This window comes from Myotis nattereri (genome assembly GCF_964212035.1).
Source record: "Myotis nattereri genome assembly, chromosome: 3".
NCBI lineage: Eukaryota > Metazoa > Chordata > Mammalia > Chiroptera > Vespertilionidae > Myotis > Myotis nattereri.
Window position 1 is genome coordinate 175,285,055 of NC_138077.1, and position 12,520 is coordinate 175,297,574.

The window sequence follows — 12,520 nt, forward strand, 5'->3', positions numbered from 1 at the left end:
GTGGGATTTGGAAGAAGATGAAATGAGGGTGCCCTGGGCCCTGGGAGCAGAGTTGTCAGTGGCTCACCCCAAAAGCATTTGGCAGTTGAGTTCAGAGAGGAAATCGGAGAGGGCAAGGCTCAGTGGGACCTGGGGATGAGCTGCATAGTGGGGGCGGGAGAGAGGCAGAACCCTCATTAGCAAAACCAGCTGCCTGCCAAGTAGGGTGTGTGTCTGAGTTTCTGAAGAAAAGAGAGAATTGCAGCTGTTAGTTTCAACCTCAGGCCTCAAAGAATCGAAAGAAAGTGTGTGTGGCAACAGACATGGGGGGGCGGGGGAGAAGGAGTACACTGTTCTCTATTCCCCAAAACAAATTCTACCTGTATCTTCCCCCTTAATCTTTCTAAATCGAATACCTCCTCATCCATACCTTGAGTCCCATCAGACACCTCTTTGAAGAAGTCTTTCCAGATCTCCAATTTGGGGAAGAAGCTCTCTTCTTCCCCATGTGCCCGTAGAATATTGTGTCCCCATTTTAAGATTTCTTATGGAGCTCTTGAATGATATGCCTGCCAATTTCTTCCATCCTTTTCTGTCTCTTCTACATTTTAAATAACTTCATGGAAGTATGCCTAGTCAACATACAATAAACAATTCAAATACAATTTGAAGTGCACAGTTCGATAGGCACAGACCTGTGAGACCATCACCACCACCAAGATGGTGGGCATATCCACCTCCCTGGCATATGGGCTGCCCTGGGGAGGAGCAGGTCTCGCACAGGGCATGGAGCTTGGTACTGGGCACAGAGACCCATGGTAGAGGAGCCTGAGGTGGGGGGGGGGGACAGACCTCTGGATCTGGCCACAGAAGGTACACACAGGTCTCAGCCCAGACTGACCACTGCCAGCTGTGTAGCCAGGAGTGAGTCACTTCCAAGCTGAGCCTCAGTTTCTTCTTTCGTAAATTTGGGGGTGATGATAGACCTCTCTTCTCTCGGGAGAGATCTGTGAGACTCCACTGAGCCAGGAGGTAAAGTGCTCTGTAAACTGTGAAAGGTTAGTCCTGGGCAGGGGATTAGGCCTGGATCCAGCCCACAGCACACTGGGAATGCCCAGCCCGCAGGGCTATTTACAGCCACCCTGTCATCCAGGGAAGCTGAGCAGATTGGCGATCCCTCTCAGAAATGGCCAATGAGGGCTCTGCCATGTCCCGTGGCCTTTAATCCTGGCCCAGTCACCAAATGTCAAGGATTCTCTTCGCTCCCCCCTCCCCCTTCCTCAGTGTGGGCTGTGTTTATTTACAAGGTCTCCCTCCCTCCAGAAAGCTGCATGTGACCGCATGTGACCGGAGGATTCCTCCTCTGGCCTGGAGCCTGCTGATAAGGGCGAACTATCTGCTGGGGGCTCCACGGACAGTGGGGACAGGAACCCAGCAGACAGGGGCCAAGAGGAGAGCCTGCCAGGCCCCACAGAGGGACAAGGCAGGGAGGGAGAGGAGGAAACAGTGTCTTTAGTTTAAAACCGACTTGATCTAGAAAATCACACCAGATTTGAGGAAGCTTCCTATTCACCCTATGAAATGTTTCTGTTTGTTTGCTTGTTTGTTTTTCTAATGTGCTGTTGCTTAGTAAAGAGAAGCGAAGCCAATAGCCAAGGCCCAGAGCCCAGCGATCACTCATTCTCCTGGGAACTTGTGAAGCCGGCTTCTCTCTCTGGGCTTTCATAATGAAAGCTACCATTTCTTGAAGACCTACTATGCATCAGCCACCCCACTACATTTTCTCTGCGATTTTAAAAGTAACAAAGTTTTACTGACATGTCAGTTTTTATAGTTAGTGAAGGTGAAGCAATGTGTCCATGGTCACCTAGGATTTGAGCCAGAATTTGAACTCAGTGCTGACAACAGAACTTCTCAAGGAATGCACTTAATAATAAGTCGTTTCCCGGTCATGCTCTGCAAAGAGACGGCTCTGTGTCCAATCAACACGGGGAATACTTGCTTCGTCCAGTGTCCTTGTCATCCAAAACTCACGGGGGACTTTGTGTCTAGAAGGTCCTGGGAAGTTTTAGAATAAAGGAACTTACCTTTTTTTAAACCAAGTACTCCCCACATGAAACTGATCTTCAGTCTTTTTTTCCTATAACACTTATTCATATTCCAAGGAACAAGTGCTCCTCAGAGGATGGCCTGGAATCACGGCTGAATCAGAACTGGAGGGCTGACAGAGTGTATCCACCTAGCTACAGACTTCCATTAACAAGGCTTTTGTAACATCCCAGTGATGCGAGGCTGCTTACGGGTGGGACAGCCTGCTCCATCGTGGCACAGAAGCTTTGGTCAGAACAGCACTGCCCAACAGAAAGATACTGCAAGCCATATGTGATTCTAAATTTTCTAGAAGCCACAGGAAAAAAGTATAAAGGACCAGGTGACACTAATTGTAATAATATATATTAAATAATATATATTAAATGAATTTAAATTTATCAGTTAACATGGAATCAATAGAAACTGATTGAGACAGTTTACATTTTTTAAATTAAATCTTTGAAATCCAGGCTAGTCACATTGCAAGTGCTCACTTGACTAGTGCCCACCCGACTAGAGAGCACAGGGTCTGAAGACTCTTCTTCAGGTCAACCTGAGCTTTTCCAGCCTGAGCCTCTTCCCCATGGTCCTTGGATTCAAGGCACAGTAAATGGATGCATAACTCAGACACCATGCCCAAGGATGAGTTCTGTTTGGCTATGTACTTGCATATGTCCATCAAGCGGCCCCTCAGGGAGCTCAACCCTCTGACCAGGATCTGCTGAGGTCTGTTCCCCCTTGCAAAGGGCTTTCCCAACTTGAAAGTGCTATATCAATGAAAGACCTCATTCTCCTGACACTCAGTGAGGCAAACTTAGAGGGACGGAGTGTTCATGGTCTCTTCATACTGCTATTTTGTACTGACCCACAGGTAGCTGCTAAAACATGTCCAGCCTAGGGCAACTCCTTTCTCCTCCCTGGGCCTCAGTTTCCCCATCTGTCAAAAAACAGATTTGAGTTTTCTATGATTCAGCCTCTTTCTACTTCTTCTTATCCACCCCACTCTCTTCACCTACCTATGAAATTTTCTTTTAAACCAGGACTTAAATTCAAATTCAGGAAATAGAATATCCTCCCATATAAATCATCACAATAAGTGTTTCTGGAGTGTTTACCATGTGTCAGGCACTGTGATAAGAGCTTTATATAGCATCTCATTTAATCCTCTCCGCACCCCAGTGAAGTAAACACTACTATTACTCCCTCTCATAATTGTGGGAACTGAGGTACTGAGGTTGAGTCAGAAGTCACTCACCTCATAAAGGGGAATAGCTGGAGACTCCTGTCCAGGGCCTTCTCTGTCCATGACCCTAGGCTGTGAATTAAGCTCCAGGACTGGCCCCTGAGCTGGGCCCAGGCCTCTGATTACTAATGAGGGACAGGGGCTCAGGAAAACAAAACCAACAGGGTATCCTCCTTCTGTTTTGCGCGTGCGCACACCACACACACACACACACACACACACACACACACACACACACACACAATATTGTTATACTTTCCTTGCCAAGGAAATCCTACTCTTCACAAGACTTTCTTCCCAACCCCTTGACCTTTCAGGAAAGGGGCTGAGGACCCTGGGAAGGCTCTGGAGGAGACTGGAGGAGCTCAGTGTCCCCAGTCTAGGACGGGTATTTTTAGAGCTGGCCACACTGTTTACAAGGAAGCCGGTCCACTGCGCCTGCCCTCTCCCTACAGGGAAACACTGGCCACCAGCTCCTCCCACCGCCCAGACTCCCGCCAGCCCTTCCTTCCTCCCTCCTGGCTGCTCCTTTCCTGTCATCTCTATCAATCAGCACATGGTGCACTGTCATTCTCGCCCTGAGAGCCTCCTGGGAGGCCAGCTGTGCCCTGGCACTGGAGAAGAGCAGGATGTTGCCATGAGTGGAGAAGATGGCCCTGGCAGTGGGCAATGGGCTGGGAGTCCTATAATAGGCATCTCTCTGGAGCAGTTATGGAAGCTCACTCTCTGTGACTTCTGAGCAAAGGCCTGGGAGCCTCGGAGAGCATGGAAGTGGTGGATGAAGAGGCACAGGGCAGGTGGGAGCTCAGCTCTGCCTGCCGCTCTCACCATGTGCCACACTCTGTACTGTGACAAGTTGCTCATCTTCCTGAGCCTCCCTTTCTGCAGCTGGAGAGCGAGGAGGCTTTGAATAGTGCCGGCTCTGCATTCAATGCCTGTCTGAGCCTCCTTGATCATTAGATGAGAATACTTGGGCCTCACTCATGGGGGGTGACAGCGGGTATTAAATAGGACAGTAAGGGAAAGCCCTGGCACACAGTGGGCATGCAAGTCATAGGACCATTGGTAATCATTTCCATAGGCACAAAGGAAGTTCTCCACCGGCAATGCTCTCCTTATTCTTATAGCTCAGGGCTCTTTCACCTTTAAGTCTACACAAAATCTCTCCTCCAGCTATGAGCTCTTTAAGTATTTATTCCTTCTCTCCAGCCCTGCAGGCCAGTCCCGCCATGGTCAGGAGCCTGGTAGCGGACCGCAGAGGCCCCTTCTCTGAGTCACAGCTCTGTGGCTTCCCGGGCAGGCTGCACATCTGGACCCCACCCCACTAGCTCTGGAGAAACATCATCCAGACCCAGAGCAACTGGACCTGACCCGGGTAATCTAGTCTTCTCAGGGTCTGGCCCCAAGCTAGCAGGCTGGGTAGGAAACTGGACCCAGGCAGCCCAGCCCCCCTCCAAGCTTTCCCAGATGTGAAAAGCCTGCAAGGGCTCCAAGCTCCGCAGAGGAAGTGCCTTCCCACTCTGTCCCGTGGGCAGGCTGGACTTCTCCAGAGACTAAAAGAGGTTCAGGGATTGATATCAGAGGCACTAAATCCCCACCAATGCATCCTCCCCCTGCCTCCGTCCCCCGCCTCCTGTTTCCCACTTCCTCTCCCCAGCCCTTTTCCTTCCCCTCCTCCACTTCCTCCTCTTCCTCATATCTGAGGGCAGGCGCAGCGGACCGGCTTCCTCCTCCTCCTGCTGCTCTCCCCGACAGCTGTGCTTTTGATCCAACTGAGAGCCTACTATATTCCTAAGGGGGAAGTCCCAGAACAGGGGAGAGACTGACTTCCTGTGGTCTGTGTCTCTGCTTCTTAGTCCACAAAGGTGTCCTGGTGGCCTCTGATGTGCCAGGCACTGGCCAACAACTCAACTACTCAGAGGCATGGCCAGGGCCAATTAGCCTGGTGGGTGGGGGCCAGGGCAGCACTCCTGGTTGGTTGAGGAAGCTTTGACCACCTTCTCTACTGTCTCAAGGTCCTGAGTTCACACTCTTTTTAGTGCCATGTAATGTGTTACCTGAACCTTAATTAGAAGGGGACACTTCAGGAGAAGGTAGTATGGAACGAGGTGCTCCTTTTCTCCCCATCCCCTGCTCACTAAACAACAGAAACTGCATGTTTAATGGGGCACAGCCTGAACGGGTAGTGGTGCCATGCAGTGAAGGCTAAAGGCAAAGAGGCTGACCGCAGCAAAGACATGGAGGCTGGGCTGAGAAAGGAGAGAACAGCGGCAGGGACACCTCATGGGAAACCACTCTTCTGGTCCCACGGCACCGCCTTTATCCCTGATCCCTCCTTCTAACTCACCCCTGACCTGAGGAACCTGAAGGGTTCCCAGGGATGTGCTCGTTCCCAAGCCTCCTCCTCACCCGCCTTCTGTCTCTTAGTAGATGGGTGGATTTAGGCAAGTCCTTTAGCCTATGTGGCTTTATTTTCTTCATCTGTGACTCAGAGAAAGTGTGTTCGTGTGTGTGTGTGTGTGTGTGTGTGTGTGTGTGTGCATTCGCAAATGCGCACAAACCAAGAGTTGTTATGACGCTTAAATAAATAAGACGCTGTGGAAGGAAGCCCTTTAGAAAGCACAGGCAGTTCCCTATCTCTCCTCACCCTCAGCTGCTATTCCCATTCCAGGAGGGGAAATCCTCACCCGGAAAACCGTGTTCACACTGGCGCAGGTCCCAGGGCGTGCTCCCTGCAGAGCCTGGGTCTCTCCCTTTCCATTTCCCTTGTTGACTTCCAGTGACTGTTGTTGGCTCACAGACGGACAAGCAGTTCTCTAGAACTTGCCCAGCTGCCAGGCTAATGTCTCACCTTGGCTCCCTGGGGGACAGTCTGCTCAGGTAGACTATTTAATGAAGGAAGAATTATGATTAGAAAATGCCAGGTGTCATAGTGATCATTGGATTCTACCATGGGGGAGAGTAATGAACTTGGAGTTCCTATAATACACAGGGAGTGTGCTGGCACCCGAGCTACAGACCTGGGTGAAAGGGGGCCCTGGCCTCCAGGAGCTCACAGCAGGGGAAGAGATGGATACATAGACAGGGAAAGACAACACAATGTGCCATGGATTGAGGAGCTGCACTTAGGGAGGCACCCCCAATTCCTCTAGCACTTACCAACCTGAAGTTATATTGTTATTTAATTACTAGAGGCCCAGTGCACAAAATTCATGTGTGTGTGGGGGGGTGTCCCTCAGCCCAGCCTGCACTCTCTCCAATCTGGGATCCCTGTGGGGGATCCCACAGGGATCAGGCCTAAACCGGCAGTCGGACATCCCTCTCACAATCCAGGACTGCTGGCTCCTAACCACTCACCTGCCTGCCTGCCTGATCGCCCCCTAACCACGCCCCTGCCAGCCTGATTGACACCTAACTGCTCCCCTGCCGGCCTGATGGCCCCCAACTGCCCTCCCCTGCCAGCCATCTTGTGGTGGCCATCTTGTGATGATGTCGCCGCAGCCATCTTGTGACGACATTGCGCGACGCCACCTAGGCTTTTATTATATAGAATTTGTACTCTGTACTCCCACAAGAGTATAAACTCTAAAAAGGCAAGACATGAGAAGGTCCTATCCTGTGTGTCCAGCTTCTTCACCTGTTAGCCTTCACTGGTTGGCACCACTACTAGTTCAGGCTTTGCCCCATTAAACATACTCTCAGCACATAGTAGGTGCTCACTTAAGAAGTATTTGTGAATGAGTGCATGGCTTGAGGAAGCACAGAGGGTTGTGGCTGCTTAGCTCAGTAGAGGGGTAGGGGTCACAGAAGACTTCCTGGAGGGAAGAGGCTTGGCCAGGAGCATGGTGTTCCAAAATTTGCCCTCCTTCAACATTCCCTAGTTCATGACTTCCTTACCAGTCAGTGAGGTCACACTCACTTTATGAATGAAGAAAAAATCTCAGAGAAGGGGAATCAGCTTGGTGAAGTACACTTGGCTGGCAGAGGAAAGACTTGAGCTCAGTTCTCCTAAGTCGAAAGCCTGTGCCTTCTCCACATAGGCTTGTAAAACCATTCAAGAAGAGACTAAGTCCAGAAGACAGATCATCATCACCAACATTAACAATGAACTCCATCATCATCATCTTCTTCATCATTTTTATGGCAGCCAAATTTCAATGAGTGCCAGGCACCTTTCTATTTCTAATAACTCTATACTTGTTAACTCATCTATATATACAAAAACCCTAATATGCAAATAGACCAAACGGCAGAACAACCGAACAACCGGTCGCTATGATGTGCACTGACCACCAGGGAGTGTCGGCCATGGTGGGATGGTGGAGCAGGTGAGTGGGGGCGCTGACCAAGGTTGGACACCGGTCACTGTCATCAGGGCCAGCCTCTGGTGGTTACTGAAAATTCTTTGCTCCCGTATGCTGCAGTCCTGCCTGGTGCTCACACCTGCTGCCAGCACCCGGCACCGGCCCTGACCACTCGGCGCCATCAGCGGGTGCAAGCAGTGGCTGCCAGCCCTAATTGCCCCTCGTGGCTTCTCCACCTCCCCCTGTTCCTGAGGGGTGATCGGGGCTGGCAGCCACCTCGTGTACCCACTGCCAGCAACAGCCCCGCTCGCACCCACTGCAGGTATAGGAGCCACTGCTCACACCCACTGCCAGCACCCAGCGCCAGGCCCAATCATTCAGCACCATCAGTGGGTGTGAGCGGGGCTGGCACCATCAGTGCATGGGAGCGGCAGTGGCGGGATTGGGGCTGCCAGCAGAGAGGGGACTGGGGGCCATGGTGGGAGGGGCTGGGCAGGGGAACAGAGGATGGGCTGAGACCCGCCCCTGTGCCCACCACAGCCCACAATTCCTTTCAAGGTGCATGAATTCGTGCACTGGACCCCTAGTTCTTCATAACTACCTAATGATCTGGGCTCAATTATTGTTCCCAATTTACAGATGAGCAAATTGAGACACTTTGAAATAACTTTCTTAGGGCATACTGGTAAGTGTAAGGTCCAAGATTCAAACCCATGTAGTCTGGCCTTACATGATTAATCATTTCATCCGCCTCAACAGACCATGCCCACCTCTTCCAACTCTAGGAGCCTTCTAGAGATTCCACAACTGAGGACTCTGTAGTTCCAGACTCTATACTAGGTACTGTGGGGAAAGCTACAAAGAAGAAATGAATAAAGTTCCTGCCTTTATGAAGTGACTGACCTGGAAAGAAAGATGTAAGTCTAGAGGCATCCATGCCCCTATGATAGGGAGGAAACAGATGAGAGAGAATGAAGCCAGTACATCACCTGACTCAGAAAAGGGAAGTGGAAGACCCCTGTTCCAGCCAACTGGGCCCTTCCTGGGGCTTGGTAATTTGGTTTCACCTTCAATTCTGTGATTGTCCCTCTATTCTTCTAACTTAAACCTCACTTTTTTGCTTAAGCAAATTTAATTCAGGATTTTGATCCTTGTGACAGCTTTAAATAATAAAGGCAAGAAGTTCCTGAGTTCCAATTTGGAAAGGAGGGGACAGGCAAGGAAGATGGGCCAGAGGCAGAACTGAAAGAATATGGTCACCAATTTGATGAGTCATGTAAGTGAAGGGGTGTCCAAGGGGAAGTCCCAAGCTATAGGCTTGAGAGATTGGAGAGAGATGGTGGTGTCTTTAGCAGAAGTAGACAATTCAGAAGATAAACTGTATGGAAGGTAAGGTGGGGGTGGAGGAAAGGAAAATGTAATCCTTCAGTTATTCTCTCATTCACTGAACAATTGTTTTTCCAAGCCCTATCTAGACACTGGAGAATCAATAGTGGATAAGGTGAGCTCCGATTTGGATAGTATCTGTAGGCCATCATTGACTTAATTACTGAGCCAACAGTAAGCACCAACTATGGCCCATGCACTGTCTATAGAACTGAGCACAAATCCAGGCAGTGATGTCCAGCAGGCAGCTGGAAAGAGGTGTGACCTGGCATTTCTGTTGGAAGCATCATCCCCAGAGAGACACTTTTGGAAGTTGTGGAAGAAAGCTCTCAGAGAAGAGAAGTCTAGTTCTACAGGCCTTGTCTATCGAGCCTGGGCTTCATCCGTGAGCTGAGAACACAATGTTTCTTTGGCCTGTGTGGCTGAGCGCAGGCATTGAAAGAGCTTGGGTGTAGGAGTCCAATCTGGTGCCAGCCCGGATTTACACACCAGCCCATGAATGACCCAAATGAGTTGGGCTTGCCTGTCAGAGTCTCGGTTCCCTCAGCTACAAAATGAGGGTATGAATGCTCATCTGAGAGCTGAGAGTAAGAAAGAATGTACAAGGCCATTCACTCAACCACAAACAGGGAGTGAATACCTACATGTACCAAGTTCTGGATAAAGGACTTAAACAGAAGCCAGTGTGAGGGGGTTCATCTGGCATCTGTGAAAGCTTTGGGGCTGCCATGGCTGGGTTTTGATTCACCTCAAACGGCTGATTCCTATGTACCCACCAGGAATCAATACCAATCTGCCCCTGCCCCAGCCTATAAAAAAAAAAGGTGATCTTTTGTATCGATGAGAGAAGAAAGAGAAAAATGCAGGTTTTGCTGTCCTCGGCAGAGTTTTCCTGAGCGGCAGAAAAAGGGCCCACGTGAACCATGCTGTTCTTGGCAGCCACTACTCCACTCCTCACAGCCAGAGGCTTAAAGCGTTATTTGTGGTTTAAGTTACAAGCAAGGGCGAAACCCCAGAAAAGGGGGGAGGAGGGGTGAAAACATTTTAAAAGTTGAGAAAATTGCCCTGTGTTCTCAAGTGCAGGCAATTTGTCCAAACACCTGAGCTCTGTAGAATCCTAGTGGTCTGCCTGTGGTTTTACATTCTGGGGCTCTGGGCCCAGTGCTGGGGGTGGGGGACGTTTTTCATACATTAAGAAAATCACAAAATCACTTTTTATGAGATATTAATGAATAGCTTTACTGCTTCAATGGCGATATTGTTGGAGGTTTTGAAAAAAATCCAAGTCCGTGGTTGGGGGTGGTGTTGTTTTGAAGATTGCTGTATAAAGCATTTCACAGTCATTATAGGGGAGTCTGGGCATTGCTCCCCAGATCCCACAGCAGAGGACACTGAACATTTTAGGCATAGAAGAGCCTTTTAAGGCCTTCAAGTTAAGTCCAACCCTCTCCTTAAATTGATGATAAAAACAAGGCCCAGAGAAGGTAAGAAATATGCCAAACATAGCACAGCATGTTTGTGGTAGAAGCGAGTCTAGACCCCAGGCTCCTGGACTCCCAGCAGCCTTTGAGGCAGCCCAGAGGTGACATTCACCTCAGAAACCACGACCGGTCTCCCCTTCGTGTTGACATTTCTGCGGCAGTGACTTTGAAAGCTGCCTTTTATGGTTTTGGCTTTGGAAGGGCAAACACTGCTATCAGTAAAATAACACAGGTGGCTTCTAGAGTTGGGCCCAGGTGGAGTGGGGCAGGAAGTGAGGCCCTGCGCACAGGCAGACATGACCCAATCACCTGTCTGGGTTCAGAAGGGTACACAGGCTTTCCTCCGGGAGTGGGACAAGAGGCCAGTGTGCTGGTGAAGGGCTTGGCTTTGCGGCAGACAAGATGGGCTCAAGTCCCCACGGCCTTACTTGCCAACTGTGCAACTTCCACAAGCTCCCTGACCGGGCTATGAAGCAGAGATCACCATCGCTCAGTCCCATCAGCCATGTGTTATAATGACTAGTGTATTGGATAGCACAGGTACACGATTATCAAAGAAAGTTCTGTTGGCTGATGCTGGTAGGGGCGCTGGGCCGTTGACCGGGGTGCCTGGTGCTGGATCTCGCCCTCCTGAGCCACCTGAAAACAGGGCTGGCCAAGGTGAGGTCTCCAGCTCTCAGGGCTCAGGCTCATGCGGAGACACCCAGGGTTCCAGGCTCCTCTCTCTTCCTTGGTCCTCTCTAATGCTGCAAGGATTTGGCTTCAGCTTTGGAACCTGGCCGAGTGCCTCTCCCATGCTTCCTAGAGCAAAATCCCAGGGAGGAAGGAGGTGTGCAGCCAGAGGCAAATGGCTGGGAATACCTGAGGCAAATGCTGAATGTAGAGTGAGAAAGCCTTGCATTCGAATCCTGGCTCACCCACTTGGTGTTAGTGGCCCTGGGTAAGTCAATGAAACTCTGTGCCTCAGTTTCCACATCGGTGCTCTCTCTGCCTGCCACATCATGAACCAGTGAGAGAATGAGTCAGGGGAGGTAAAAACACTTAGTAAATGAAGTACACACTTAGTAATACTTAGTAAAGAATGGGAAACTCCTAAAAGTAGGGGCTTGCCTTTGTCTTGTTCAGCCTCTTTCTTCACCAAAAGGGTATTTAGATAGAGGGATGCAGGCAGCTGCCTTTGAATCTCTGTAAATCCATGTTGTGCTACTTGGAAACATTCTCCAGAAGTCAGGAGATTAGGAGAAGCTGGTCTCCCAGAGACACCCTGGAGGAAGAGGGGCTGGGGAAGGAGAGAAAGGGGACACATTCTTTGAACACCTATAATGTACTAGTTACTGTGATAGTCGCTTTCATACATGAAAAGAGATGGTGATGATGATGGCAAACTTTATCAACAGGTACAGTTCTCAGTGCTTTATACATATTAACCCCATTTTGTAGATGAGGAAACTGAGACAAGAGAAGTTATAATAAGTCAGCAGGGTCACCCTAAGCTGAGGTTTGCATCCCAGCTGTGTGCCTCCTGGGGCCCTGCGTGTGACCATCGCACAACCCTGCTCCCAATAGTCTGCATCTTGTTGGAGTCTCCATACCTGCCCCTTTCAGACAAGGAAACTGAGGCTCAGGGAAATTAGGCTCACACAGAGGAGGGAGAAGAGGTTCCTCCAGTTTTTCGTTTTTTCTTCAAAAGTATTTCCTTCTTTGGCTATCTTTTTAAATGATAGAAGATATTATTCAATTTGAGTCTAAATCTAGCTTCCTATTACTTTCTTGCTTGAAACTTACTTTTTCCTTTGGGTCAGAAAGAAGAAATCTACAGCCTCATCCATAGGGAAACCTCTGGGACACCCAAATCCCAGTCTCCCACTTCTCCCTTCTGTTCCTCAGGAAAAAGCAATGCAGGTCCGTCAGCCTTGACAAGGAGGACATCACCCCCTTCGGTGTTCTGGTTCTGAGCTTTAGGACAAGTTCTGGTTTGACTATGACAATCTGAAAATGTGGAACTAGAATTTAACCCCACATTCCAGCTCTAGTCT

The 12,520-nt window shown here is 49.7% G+C and overlaps 1 long non-coding RNA gene across 1 annotated transcript in view; it reads right to left on the bottom strand.

Annotated features, from left to right (window-relative positions):
* Nucleotides 1–12,520, bottom strand: part of LOC308515879 — a 53,595-nt gene that overhangs the window by 36,662 nt on the left and 4,413 nt on the right. The window lies entirely within an intron of this gene.